The 12,934-nt window shown below is 45.9% G+C and overlaps 1 pseudogene; it reads right to left on the reverse strand.

Annotated features, from left to right (window-relative positions):
* Positions 1-1,557: 1,557 nt before the first annotated feature.
* Positions 1,558-4,781, reverse strand: LOC144153780 (uncharacterized; annotated as a pseudogene).
* Positions 4,782-12,934: the final 8,153 nt, after the last annotated feature.

Below are 12,934 nucleotides of genomic sequence, written 5' to 3' on the forward strand. Positions count from 1 at the left end.
AATGCAGGATATGCCGGGCTTATAACCTTCCTAAAGGAGATATTTTCGCTTAACTGCGATTTATTTATTCATTTTATAGAATTAAGAATTGTGGGTAAGCATAGAAGCTACGAAAGTACGAGGAAACGTTGAAGTACTAGAGCATGCTCTTATTGGTACTGCGCACACTTGGCTTCTCTTAGTTGCACAGCACTAAGGCGCTTTCGGGATGTCTGACACGACACAGGCCGACTAGCGAAAATGACATTGTCTTACATGATCCTCTTTGTTGAGAATACCCCATGTTTCACAACACGTGTACTTTCTATCGTAATAAAAACAAACGAGGCGCAAATACGGTCAAAAACAAAGCAAAGGCGGGCAAATGTCAGCGACGGTATTGGTAGCGCCACCTGGAAGGACTGACGGTAAACAAGGCTCTGTAGTTCGCTGGACGCCTAGTGCCGCGTTAGCGTTCACTTCAACGACTGCTTTTCTGAAGTCATCGCGGACGACCTCACGAAACACAGGATTTGGCGGGAGAGTCAAAATTTTAACATATATTGATTAATTTCTTTGTTAATAAACTATCGTTTGCTGCTGGACTAGCGGGGGGAGGGGCACTATAAAACACCAATTATTTGGAATAAAACAAATTTGCACTTTCTTGTCATGGTTCCTTTTAACATTGCTTCGCAGGGCGAGAAAAAAAAATGTGCGGACCACATACAGACATGTGGCCGCTACAGAAACGCTACCTTTTGCCCACTGTATGCCACGAATGGGACTCCGTTTTCTGAATTGGGGATTACCAGTTAAGTTGTGTTTTAAGAGGTATTACAAGAGGCTAAAGGAGCGATTGGTTCTGATAAATAGCGATTATAAAAGTTTCCTCAGCTTCCTCGCTATTCGCAAACTTACTAGAATAAGAAATTTAAATCGGTATAATTGGGAATTACTAAGCTCATTTGCAGAATTCTTTCTGTGTCCGCGCTTGTGTCCCACGGTTATATAGCTCCGAGCTAGCACATCAGGATGGCTAGGTTCCGCTATCTCACCCTTCGAATAACGCTCCTGGCTCTTCTAGATGCGACGCTGAGAGGAGCATCTCTTGCCGCCGGCCCTGTCCTGAGTCCGTCGTCGTCGTCCGCACAGCTGCGTCTCTCCTCCGCTCACCCCCTCTCCTCTCTCCGATAGCGAACACTCTCGCCCAACATCTGTGGGCACGTGGCGCAGCGCACTCCCACTCCGCCGGTGGGCGGTGCTGCGCGCTGTGCGCAAGTGCAGTACTCTCTAACTCCGCGGTCTCCTCTCCTTCACAGCGCGTGCTTCGGCGGCGCGGGCGACCGTCGACAGAGAGACCTGCTGGAGCCAACGCCACCTAGAGAGGTTTCAAGGCCGGGGGGCTTGTTCAGTGACGTAGAGCCAGTGGGCTTGCTGCGGCCGCACGCGAGCGCGGTGGTCAAGCAATTGCACGAGTTTTTGCCGCAGCCGCGTGCTTCCCGCTTGATGATATACGAAACAAAAAGGGAAAAATCGCACAAATGAGTTTTTTTTCGAGAGCAATGAAACGTTGGCTCATTTATTTGTCAGTGTCTGAAGGTTCCTTTTTCCGGAATTGTTGTTTTCATCCTGCACTTTGAAATTGAGCACTCGGCAAAAATTCTTGAGTAGGATGTTGGTACTGCACCACAGCACATGCTGTAAAACAACTTCACTTTTGTGTCCTTGTTCGCAGTCGTCGAATTCAGAAGAGTCGTCGTCGTTCAGCAGCTCTGACGTTAGCTCAGTGACGAGCTGTCGCTGGTTGGGAACATTTAAGAACTCTGCTCGTTTAGAGAGCTCCTCAACGACAACATAGTTGTGGGCCATAGTGTTCACCGCTGCCATTGCAGGGTAAACAAGTCCTCCCCTTTCAATATCCTTGACAAGGCTGTACATAGGATCGGTCGCTGAAACCGCGATGCTCTTATCCACAGTCAGGGCGTCCTTGCAACTATCACATTTCAGCCGCTTCAGGGCAATGTGCACTGCGTATCCGGCAACATAAGCCAGGACAGGGACGATGTCTGTGAGTTTCGACAGCGCTTGCGTGGTGACAACGACATTGCAGCTTGGCCGTGGTACGTGTGCTCGCTTATGAAAGTCGTCCCGATGTTGATCTGCGTCAGCTTCACTTCCAGTCCTTTCGAATGACATCCCTATTTGGGGCCGTGTGTTTTGAAGCCGCAGCTTGGTCTCCCCTTCGTACAGCTGCCTTATGGATACGTGATATTGAGAGCCAGCCAGCCGCCTGTACCTTCCAAAGCGATCTTCCAGGAGGTCCGTTTGGAATTTGCCGAGCAGGACGAACGACATATGCAGCTCATCAAAGCAGTATCTGCAGATCTCTATCAGAGCTTGGGTCGTCTGGTGTAGAGCACCGTGTGTCTCCTTTGTCAGCTTGCAGGTGTCGGCCTGTTTCTCTTTCCAATGCTCCATCCAGTCAAGGAAGTCGTACAGAAACGACACCTTGGGGTCCCTTTCAGAACGAAACACGGGCTTTTTGAAGTAATCACGAAAGCGAGCTCCTTTGAAGGGAGTTTTCACATTAACAATTTTCCGCCATTTGACGATGGTTTCCATGAAGCTCGCGGTCTGCTCGTAGTGTTTCAGCTGGTGCTTTGCCCCAATTGCACGAAGTGCGGTTGGCCCAGATTCGCTGAATACTTGCAGAGCAAGGTGAACATTTTGCTTTTCAATGTCCGATGGGGACACAGCTTTTCTGGATACAGTGTACCCGTATCGCAGCAGCTGGTCACATTCCAAGTCGTAAGCGGCTTTAATTGTTTTGAAATATGCGTATAGCATTTGCCGCTGCCCTGTTTCATCCAGTTTGAACGCTGAAACCAGAAGCATTGGTCGTTGGTTTTCAGCCAGTTATTGTGCACACATTTGAGTATGTGGACAGGGTCTATCACAAAAAATAGTGGCCTTTGCGCGTCGCACGGATGTGGAAACACAAAATCATTTGTGGGGGACCTTGTAGAGGACGTTGGAATGGCCGGGACGACGGTGGGTTTAAATTGCAACATCGCTTTTCTGCTAATTTCGTTATTGTCTGTCACAACGCAGATCACCTTGAAGCCAATTTTTTCCAGCCCAAAGATTACGTCTCTCAACAACTTGTGCAGAAACTCGGCGTTTGGCTTGTGGACGAGAACGATGTGCACAACTTCCTTAAACTTGTTCATTAAGCTCTGCACCATACCCCGCCGCGGTGGCTCAGTGGCTAAGGCGTAGCGCTGCTGAGCACGAGGTCGCGGGTTCGATTCCCGGCCGCGGCGGCCGCTTTTCTGATGGAGGCGAAAAGCAAAAACGCCCGTGTGTACGAGATTTCGGCGCACGTTAAAGATCCCCAGGTGGTCAAAATTAATCCGGAGCCCTCCACTACGGCGCGCCTCATCGCCTGCGTTGCGTCGGCGCGCTAAACCCTACAATCAATCAAAGCTGTGCACCATGAAGACGACACACTGTTGGCTGCTTGTCCGGACTTCGCTGCAACGCCGGAAATGTTTCCGCCTTTGTAATCAAAGAATGGCTTGATATGAATCTCGTCGACCAATAAGGTGACGTGACGTTGATCTTCGCTTAGGTCGCCGATTCTTTTAGCAATGTAGCTAAGGAACGCTGCATCCTGCTGCTCATTTTGGGGACTCATTTCAAACGATGAGCAGACGGAACGAATTGTCTGTGGGTGGGGTAGGATGAGGCTTCCATGGCTACGCAGGAATCTGTATGCATGGATCGAAACAGTAAACAGGAGACATCAAAACACCATGAAGTATACTGGTGTAAACCTCCACGAAGTGGAGGTTTACTTGTTCAATCAGAAACTTCATCCCTGGCCCTTTTTCTTCTTGTTGTGATAATTTTTCCAGGAGAGAAGTTATCGTTGCCCGGGCATCATTGTCTGAATCCTCAGAGGAGGCGTTCAGGCCACTGTCATACTGCTGGACGCCATCGAGAAACTCAAGCACCACCCGTTTGCTGTTTGCCACCGCTGGGACAAGCAGGTTGCACCCCAGTCGCGTGACCGGTGTCTTTGAAACGTGAAGTGTAATCGTAAGGTCTTGCTTTACGACAACAGAGTACTTGATGCTGGGCGCTTCATCGTCAGTTATGTGCAGCAAAATTAGGTTCCCGTTGCTCTCGATAGCATGCCAGAATTTGGAGTGCATGCTATTGACACACACAATTAAATCCTGTGCGCAATAGATCTTGTCCGCTTCCTCCTCACTGCGGGCAGTGAGAACGGACTGAGCGAGTGCTTTTCGCAAGGACGCAGCTTCTAACCGTGTTCGTTTTGCCTCTGGGTCCTCTCGTCTCGTTTCTTCTTTGCTCAAGTAGCTCGGACATGACGGGAAAATTGTCGGCACGGCGTATGGGCGCAGTCGTACTCGGGAAAGTGGCGCTGTAAATGTGCGTCCAGTCACTTCGTCCACATGACTGCCTTCACGGAGATTGTCGTCCGGCTTGAAATTTCGCTCGCATACCTAAAAGAGTATGCACGCTACGTAAATACGAGTTACCTCTACTATAAATTAGTGAATGCAACATTATAACGCTCACTACAAGTGAAAGAAGCCGCAAAGGCAAAATGTGCTTACCTTAGAGTGCTTCAATACGGATAAGTTATCCCTCGGTATGGCTCGTATCCATCGCTGTCACGCTAGCTCATCTTTGGCGAACACAAACACGTGCACTCTTGGACCGGAATCGTAGTTCCCATTGCAGCGGGGCACACAACATTTGCCGGACATTTTCCCGGTGCACTTCATATCACGAAACACGCTACAGCACAGTACACACAGCACACAGAATTTTCGCTTGAAAATGTGGCTCGAACGCGTCCTGAAATGAGGAAAGACGATCGGAATGCTCTGCCAGACACCGACGCGAACAGGGCCTATCCGTACGTGCGGCGGTCAAACTTGTTCTCCGTTCAGTCACCCTTCCTTCCGCGGCCGCTCAAGATCGTTCGGCGGGAGCGTCAGCCCGTCAGCCCACTATTCCCGACAAGTGGTGACGTAGGCCCACCAGAAACCCGGCCCTGCTCTATGTGGCGTTGCTGGAGCGCGGCACTCCGCTTATATGCGCAACGCACACGACGGAGAGGAGACCGCGGAGAGAAGCCTCCGTCTAAATGACAACAACAACGTATCTCCTTATGCTCAAAATTACGCCCTCATCCCCTCGCGTGTAACCCAACGACGTTATTGAAACGCAATTCGTGTTGACTACGCGTTTCACGCAATTCGATTAATCGACCCAACGGAAACACCCAACGGAACCCCCTGCAGCGTCGCATCACACCAGCGTTCCCGCGAGGAAGCTGGTTGTAATTTTCTTTTTGCCGATGCACGTCCGGGCTAGAGTGGCGGACGCCGCCGCTTAAGCGTCCGCCGTCGGCCGTGGCAGCGGCTTCAGCGTTCAGGACGGCGCCCATGCGAATTTTAAGTAACGGCTGGCAGAGTATCTGGCTTCACTTTTTGTAGGGCCAGGTGTGTGAATCTAAGTGACGTCACATGGGCAATTGCTATGGGTGTCGTTTACACCTTTTGCTTTCTAACCACCTTCACAGGGTGGATTGGAGTCAATTTTTTGTTTTTTTTTTTGTTGTTTTGCTTGTTCGCATCGCACAGTGAAGTGTGACATGTCTTGGTGAGCGTTATAGCTGGTTCGGGTAAATTTCCGGAACCTAATTGTTGCATCATGCGATGTTGTTTTGTTACTTATTGCCTGCCGTGATTATTTTTATATTGGTATATAGGTAAGAGGGTTTGCACTTGTACATTGTTGTTTGTACATTGTATGCCTCAGTTAATTTTCAGCATATATTAGAGTGTGTGCTCTTGCTGTTGCGAAACAACTGCTGTGTATGAGGGCTGCCACGCACCCTTCAAGTGGTCGCTGACTGCTATTTCTCCTGGTCCAAGCCGTACGCTTCAATGTTGAAAAATAAAACTTAAAACTTAGGTTTGCTTGACCTGACGGCGCGCCAAACGCCTCGGCAGAGTCCCGCCCCTCTGTCCAACGGCCCGCGGCAAACGCGCACTTACACATGCCTAAAAAAAGCGGTGAGGAGTCACCTCCCCTTTCTCCTAAGGGCGGATCTTCTGATCGTCTGAAAAAAAAAGTTCCTGCTTTTTTCAGCCGCCCCTTTTCCTAAGGGTCATTTCCCGGGCAAGCCGGGTGAACATCCCAAGTGTTTTCAGATTAAAAGTTCGGCAAGCAGAGAGTTCCATTTGGAGGCATGTGAACTGCTCACTGCTGATACGGTCCCTCGCCGGTATATATAAAAAGCCTGAGGCGTACGGAGGTGACGGAATTCGACAGGGTCACCAAGCTCGTGCGTGCTCTCCCCTTGAAAAAATGGTTGCTGAGATTCAATAGCAAGTGAATAGACTTTACTCAATAGATTGTGTTGCGTCAGTTGACTTTCTATTGAAATGTTGTATTGAGTTCTCGTTGAAAATTGGTCGCCGCGTTTCAATTGAAACTCAACATTGTGTTTGAATAGAAAATCAATTTACTTTACTCAATAAATTGTGTTGAGAGTCCATTGACTTTCTATTGAAATGTTATATTGAGTTCCCATTGCAAATTAGTCGCCGCGTTTCAATTTAAAGTTAACGGACTTCACTGATCAGATTGTGTTGAGAGTTAGTTAACTTTTTATTGACATGTACTATTGAGTTCCAATATATTGCAAATTGGCCGCCCAGTTTTGATTGTTTATTAACTAGTCAGCACATCTGTTGAGTTCGAATATACTCTTTGCTAACATGTATATTGACTGTTCTAATTGAGATCCTGTTGAGAGATGTCACATCAAAGAGTATTGACCACTGTCACCATGCGGCAACATGTTAGATCACAGTTACATCGAAAGAAAAATCGAGCCAATTAGGTCGTAATGTTTGTCGCAGTGCAAAACGCCTAGAGTTCAAATGAATGTACTGAATCAACTCTCAGCTCTCGAACACGTGTCCAGGTGCCTCTGCCGACACATCTAAAATTTCAAGTTACAATTTTATTAAAATGCTGCTTGCAATATTTGGTATGTTAATACAGCAAAAACAATCTCGATACAACTATGCCTCATCACGAAAGGCCAGACATGCATTATATACAATGAAGAAACAGCGACAAACGTCCCATTTTTACCTATACTTCATTGCACTGCAGGTTTACATGCGCCGAATTCGTAACCTCATTTGATTTCCCTCGCACGCATGCTTGAAATGCTGTTGCGGACCCTCTCCGGGTCCGCCTTGTATAGCTTGACTGTGTAGCCTGAGCAATGCAAGAGGAAACAGACTTCTGTTTACACTGGCACTGTCTGAAATGGAATCACTTGCTCAAGATGCATGCTAGTTTTAGAAGCTGGCTATTTTAAAGGTTAGGAGCTTGGCAAGCGACATATGTAAAAGGCAACTGTTCTGAATGTGCAAATACTTTAGCCACATGTTAACCCTGTGAAACTTCAGGTAGAGAATGGACTGCCATCAGTTGTATATAGCTTCCACATAACGAGTGACCTAAATATAGTGGAAGGAGGAAAATGCACAAAAACAAGCGAATAGACGAAAAGTAATTTACTCATAAATTGACCGTTTTGCATGCGTTCCCAGCACATAAAAGCTCAGACCTATGCCTTGTTAAGACCAACACTGCACCTGTCCAAAAAGTAACCCAGTTTCCTGCCAAATCTAAAAGCAGAACAGATTGTATGCCCATAAAATCACAGGTGAAAACAAAACTCAGAAATGGCAAAACAAATGGTAAAACTGGCAAAAACATGGAGGGTTCTGAAAAAAAAAGTAAAAGGAACGTACTAATTACAGCTTGCAGCCGCGTAGGATCGAGCGCCTCCTTGCGCGTGCCATCCTTCACATTGCACGGCTTTCCCAGCAGTGACCTGCCCCGCAGCTCTTCGGGGGCAAACACGATGCGAAGGAGCCCTCGCGCGAACTTCGCGGCAGCACCCGAACAGTTGCTGTGCGCCCTCTTCAACCAGCACGCCACTGCCGATGTCCACCTGCATAAAATGGGCCATCAATTTGGACATAAGTTTGGGGTACATGAGAGCCACAAGTCACCAGAATAAAGATCGGAAGTAATAAAAAATGTGAGATGCAGACAGTTTTCGACATGATCTGCTGTAGCAGTTGTACGATATGTACTAGAAGCTTGGCCACGCCAGCTCCAACTCACGTCAGCCCTGAAATTTGCAAGGCTTAGAAAATAAAAGGAAAAAAAATTCGAATGCAAGTCTGCTAAAATAACTCCGTACTATATCAGCTACAAAACTACATTTCTGAGCAATCAACCTGCTCGAGTACACTATACATCGTTGTCGCGTTGCTCGCTTTGTTGCCGTTGCCCTCAAATTCATACACTGCACACAATATTTTGGGCTATCAAATGAATTTGCAACGGTGCACTTTTTGAACAAGCTTGCGGTAAAGATTTCTAGAAGATCATCTCGAGCTTGTCTCGAAGCCCCCTCTAATGCGGACGCTTTTATCATTATTGCTTAGTTGTCATATAGCCTGGCAGTTCGATGAGCTGTTGCCCACCAGCACAACTTTTTGTTTAAAGATTGTACCATAAGGACACTGTCAAGAACGTAATAGCACCAAGCTGGTGAAATTTTGTTGCAATACTGATATAAAACAGTGAGCGAGACATATTAACATTGTGGCCTGCCCTGTGCGAATTGTCTGTGACCTGATATAATAGTCAATACATTATTCTCTTTTGAACTGCACCTCCAGGGTAACTGCTTTTGGTTTTACGGTTTGATGAGTATCTAAATCAACGGATAAATTTGTAACCCCCTTTTTAAAAGTACCAGCTTAGATTAGAGAGAATGTGGTCGTTTCCAAACCGTATGTCTGAAGGGCAATCCACTTTATTATTAAAATGGGTTCACATGCATGCCTGGTAACCTGTGGATTTTAAAATTCGCAAAGTCCTGCAGTCAGGCTAATGTGAAAGCGGGGCGGTGAGCGAAAGCTTTATGGAAATAAACCATGTTTAGAGGTCATTTGTTGAACAGTCTTTAGGAGAGATTTAGAAGCGAAAACTGCATTAAATCACGCGTTTGTTGCAATGATCCTGGAATGATTCAAGACGAAAGCATGACGTGCAACCGTTTGCCATTTAAGATATGTCTTATGAGGATGTACCTCCCTCAAACACACAGATAGTGAAAAAAGCCAGAGCTAATTCAGCAGAAATGGTCTGCACACCATACTCATCATTTTTAAGGACACTAAAAAATGAAAACAATTCACTTAAAGAATGTTCCAGCAAGCATTAATTTAAAGGTCGCCAAAATTAACATCGCAAACACACTGTGCTTTTCGGAAGGCCTGTGTAAGGTGTATGCACTGGCCGCTCAACTGCACAGTAGCGACACTTGGGGGGGAAGGGGATGACTTCATTTGTATACGTGCACAGCAGTGCATGGTCCCTGACGCAAAACGTTTGTTTGCTGCATAGTCAAGGCTGTTTATGAGACTCGTGCATTTGCAAATGCCTTGCCCTAAGGGTAACCCAGCTTTGCTTGCACTTCACAATGTTGGATCGCACTGCTTTACGCTGCTTCGACTAGTGCTAAGCAGGTGGCACAACAAAAACATACAGCGGAGTGAGGCTCTTAGCCAATTAAAAGCAAATACTAGGACAATGCCTGAAAAAGGTAACTGTTACATAAATGAGAGTGGTCTGGCTGCAATAAATTCAGAGATATAGGTGATAGGGTGACTCGTAACCGAATCTGTGCATTTCATTGCAGGCTAGGTTGCTGGGGCATATTAAAGCCGCCATCTCGCGCTTCATCACATGCTAGATGCCTTTTGAGTTATTGAAATGTTCACTATTTGGGCCAGCCCACCTAATGGAAGATATGAACCAGACTGGGCATTCGAGCTCTAGCTCAGCTATGCACTGAACCATGCCACTTTTGGGCTTCCAACAAATTAGCTGCCTTCACTTGTTCTAATGACAAAACTTGTTCCATGAGCTTGTTTCATTTCCAATGTTCGCTTTGTCTGCACTAGAAAACACTAGAAAATCATTGGTGTAATTTTCACCTCCCCAACAACAGGTAGCCATCGCGGCAGCTAATTTTAAGCATTTACATAGTTCTCAACATTGCATGCTCTTAAACAGTTTGAGTAATTTTTCAACCTCTTTGGAGGGTTAAGTGGACGATATGCATGCATTCCATGCAGCAAAACACAGCGAGCAGAGCACTTCACCGCCTCGCCCAATCCTCGAGCAAGGAGCAAACCTCCCTGGCAAAGTGTCTCGTTTCACACCCCACCACCACAGTAAACTCGCAGCAGGCCTGTGGGGCCAAACTCTTCTAAATTCAGCATGCAGAAATGGCACAGAGCAACCACGAAGCAGACATTTCGCATTGGGGAGTGCACGCCAGCATGCATGTGCACGAATGAGGCCAGTGCCGTGAAAAGTAGCACGGAAATGCACTTAGCGCGTCCTAAACGAATTGTCACGCGCGGTAAGCCAACAACGCAGCAAGGTAGGAACCGGGATCCTACCAGTGACGTCAAAACGATCGCAGTGTCGGCCTCTCCAGTGGTGGCCCTCGCGGCCATTATGTAATATGTGAAGAAACAATGCCTAACAGTTAACTAAACAAAATGTATCTATTTGTAGGACCACTTGAGGTAGTTTCAGGAAATTACGAAGATCATTTTTTGTGCATCCTGTGTTTTTTTCTCTAAAAAACGTCTTGCACAAATCTCAGCATTCTGAAAGGGCTTACTGACATTTCAGCTGCAGGGAACAATGTTACAAAAGCTAGAAATGTGTAAATTAGGTGAAATACACGTGAGGAAACTACCTCAAAAGTTCACCTTTGAAGATGATCTTTGATGGGTGATCATTATGTTCAGGAATATGTAGATTCTGTGACCCTTGCATGGTGAAGTTTTTGCACTCATCAATTGAACAGACATGATAGCAATCACTCAAGCCTGGCATGTCTTTTCTGAGGTTTCCCTTGACGACCTCTTCGGCTGAGTGCACGTACCCAATGTATTTTCTGTTTACAAAGGCGTCCACGTTGGTATTTATGTTTATGCCGACGACTACAGCCATTAAGACGATGACGATGGCCACTACGCTAAATTTTCGCGTTTGATACGACAACTCAGGCTTTTCCGTAAACATTGGGCCATGTTGGGCACAGAAATTTAACCAAGCGCGTTTACAACGCCATACGGGCTCAGACTCACAACGGCGTACGCTCACTATAGGCGGAAGTAATCAATGAGCTATGGTTTTAGGCTAATTGTGAATGGAGTCCAGTGCTAAGGCATTTTAATTACACAAGTGGCATCTACAGGAACGGGAACATGCGTTAACACGATACGATCTTTTCTTGGTGATATCAGTGTGGTTATATTCCGAGTCGCATAAACAAAAAAGAGGTACAAAGAGAGAAAAGTATGATATTAACAATAACTGCATATATTCCGCAATTGTAAAGTAGAGCTTTTGCAATCACTACATCGTAAAAAGCGTTATATCTCCTTTTATCTTTCCGATGCTTTCTGCATAGGAATTTTGAACTCAAGATATAGGTAGAGGGTTGAAGTAAAGGGCCTCCTTGGTCCTGTCGTACATTGTTCTAATCCTTTCTTATGCTGCATGACATTTTTGTTTATCACACTAATCAGCACTCTTCTGCAAATTATGTTTCTAGTTTTTAGACACAAATGATCCTATTCACGTCTACTACCAAAATTATACCGACAATAGAACTCTGCCCACGTGCCGTAGCACACAGAAAATCACACTTACATCCGAGGATTATCGTTATTATCAATATTTTCAACGCGGTCGGGGAAGGTGAGTATTGCTTTTGGAGCATATTTTCTAACAAAATTAATTTTAGTTGATGCAGTTATAGCTTTAGCGGGGTGGTTGGAAAAAACTTGCCAGAGCTCGTAAGATTACGAGCTCTGGCAACATTGCAGATGCGCCTTCACTTCGTAATTGGGTTCGCACGTAATTGAGTGATAAAAGAGGTAAACTTAAAAGAAAACCGCAAAAAATGAGAGTATTTATATACTGAGGTGGAAGATGAAAACATGCTGTAATAAATAAAAATACAACACGTTGTGTACTGTATTGTTAAGTAGAAGGTCTGCATGAGCATTTCTCGTGCAATTTGTCTCTGACTCTAACCGGCAAAGACACCCGTTTAAATGAACGTCCAATCTTTGAAATATACTGGTTTGTATAACAATGGTTTGCCATAGGACTCAGGGCTTGCATTTGTAAACGCCGTACGAATATATCTTTACGGACTGCTCTGATAACTATTCTCTTATGATATTTGTTAAACGACAAACATGGGCTTCGTTTGTTATAGTAGACTCGACGTTTTTGGAATTCGTGACATTTTCCGCTAGAATGTCAGATAAATTTCATAACAAAAAGTGTGCTAGTACGCCTCAACGTACGCGAGATAGAGGAAAGGGAAAACATGCGCGTTATTTGAACTCGTCATTGCTAGCGCGGGTTTTTATTTTGAACATGTGTATACAATCAATATTATCTGGGCTTTCGCTGACCTTTGCATCCTTTCGCGGTCACGAAAAACTTACGAGGCTTCTAATTACGAAGCTAATAAATATCGGCACTCTTCCGGTTATTCCTGTGGGTTCAGGCAGCCTTGAGAGTGAAACGCTGGTGGTAGCGCCAGGTTACTGTCTAGTTATGTAAGCAGCTATGTGGTTTAATGGAATGCAGTCACCCAGTTCTTGCACCTTAAAAAAAAATTGTTTGTCTATCAATGACTTTTTTTGCTGCGTATATTACACTGACCATGGTGGATCCTCCGCGCCAGCCATGCGCCTCGTAGGACATG

Source organism: Haemaphysalis longicornis, unplaced genomic scaffold, assembly GCF_048455015.1.
Source record: "Haemaphysalis longicornis isolate Haplotype H1 unplaced genomic scaffold, Haemaphysalis longicornis Haplotype H1 scaffold_9, whole genome shotgun sequence".
NCBI classification, from domain to species: Eukaryota; Metazoa; Arthropoda; class Arachnida; order Ixodida; family Ixodidae; genus Haemaphysalis; species Haemaphysalis longicornis.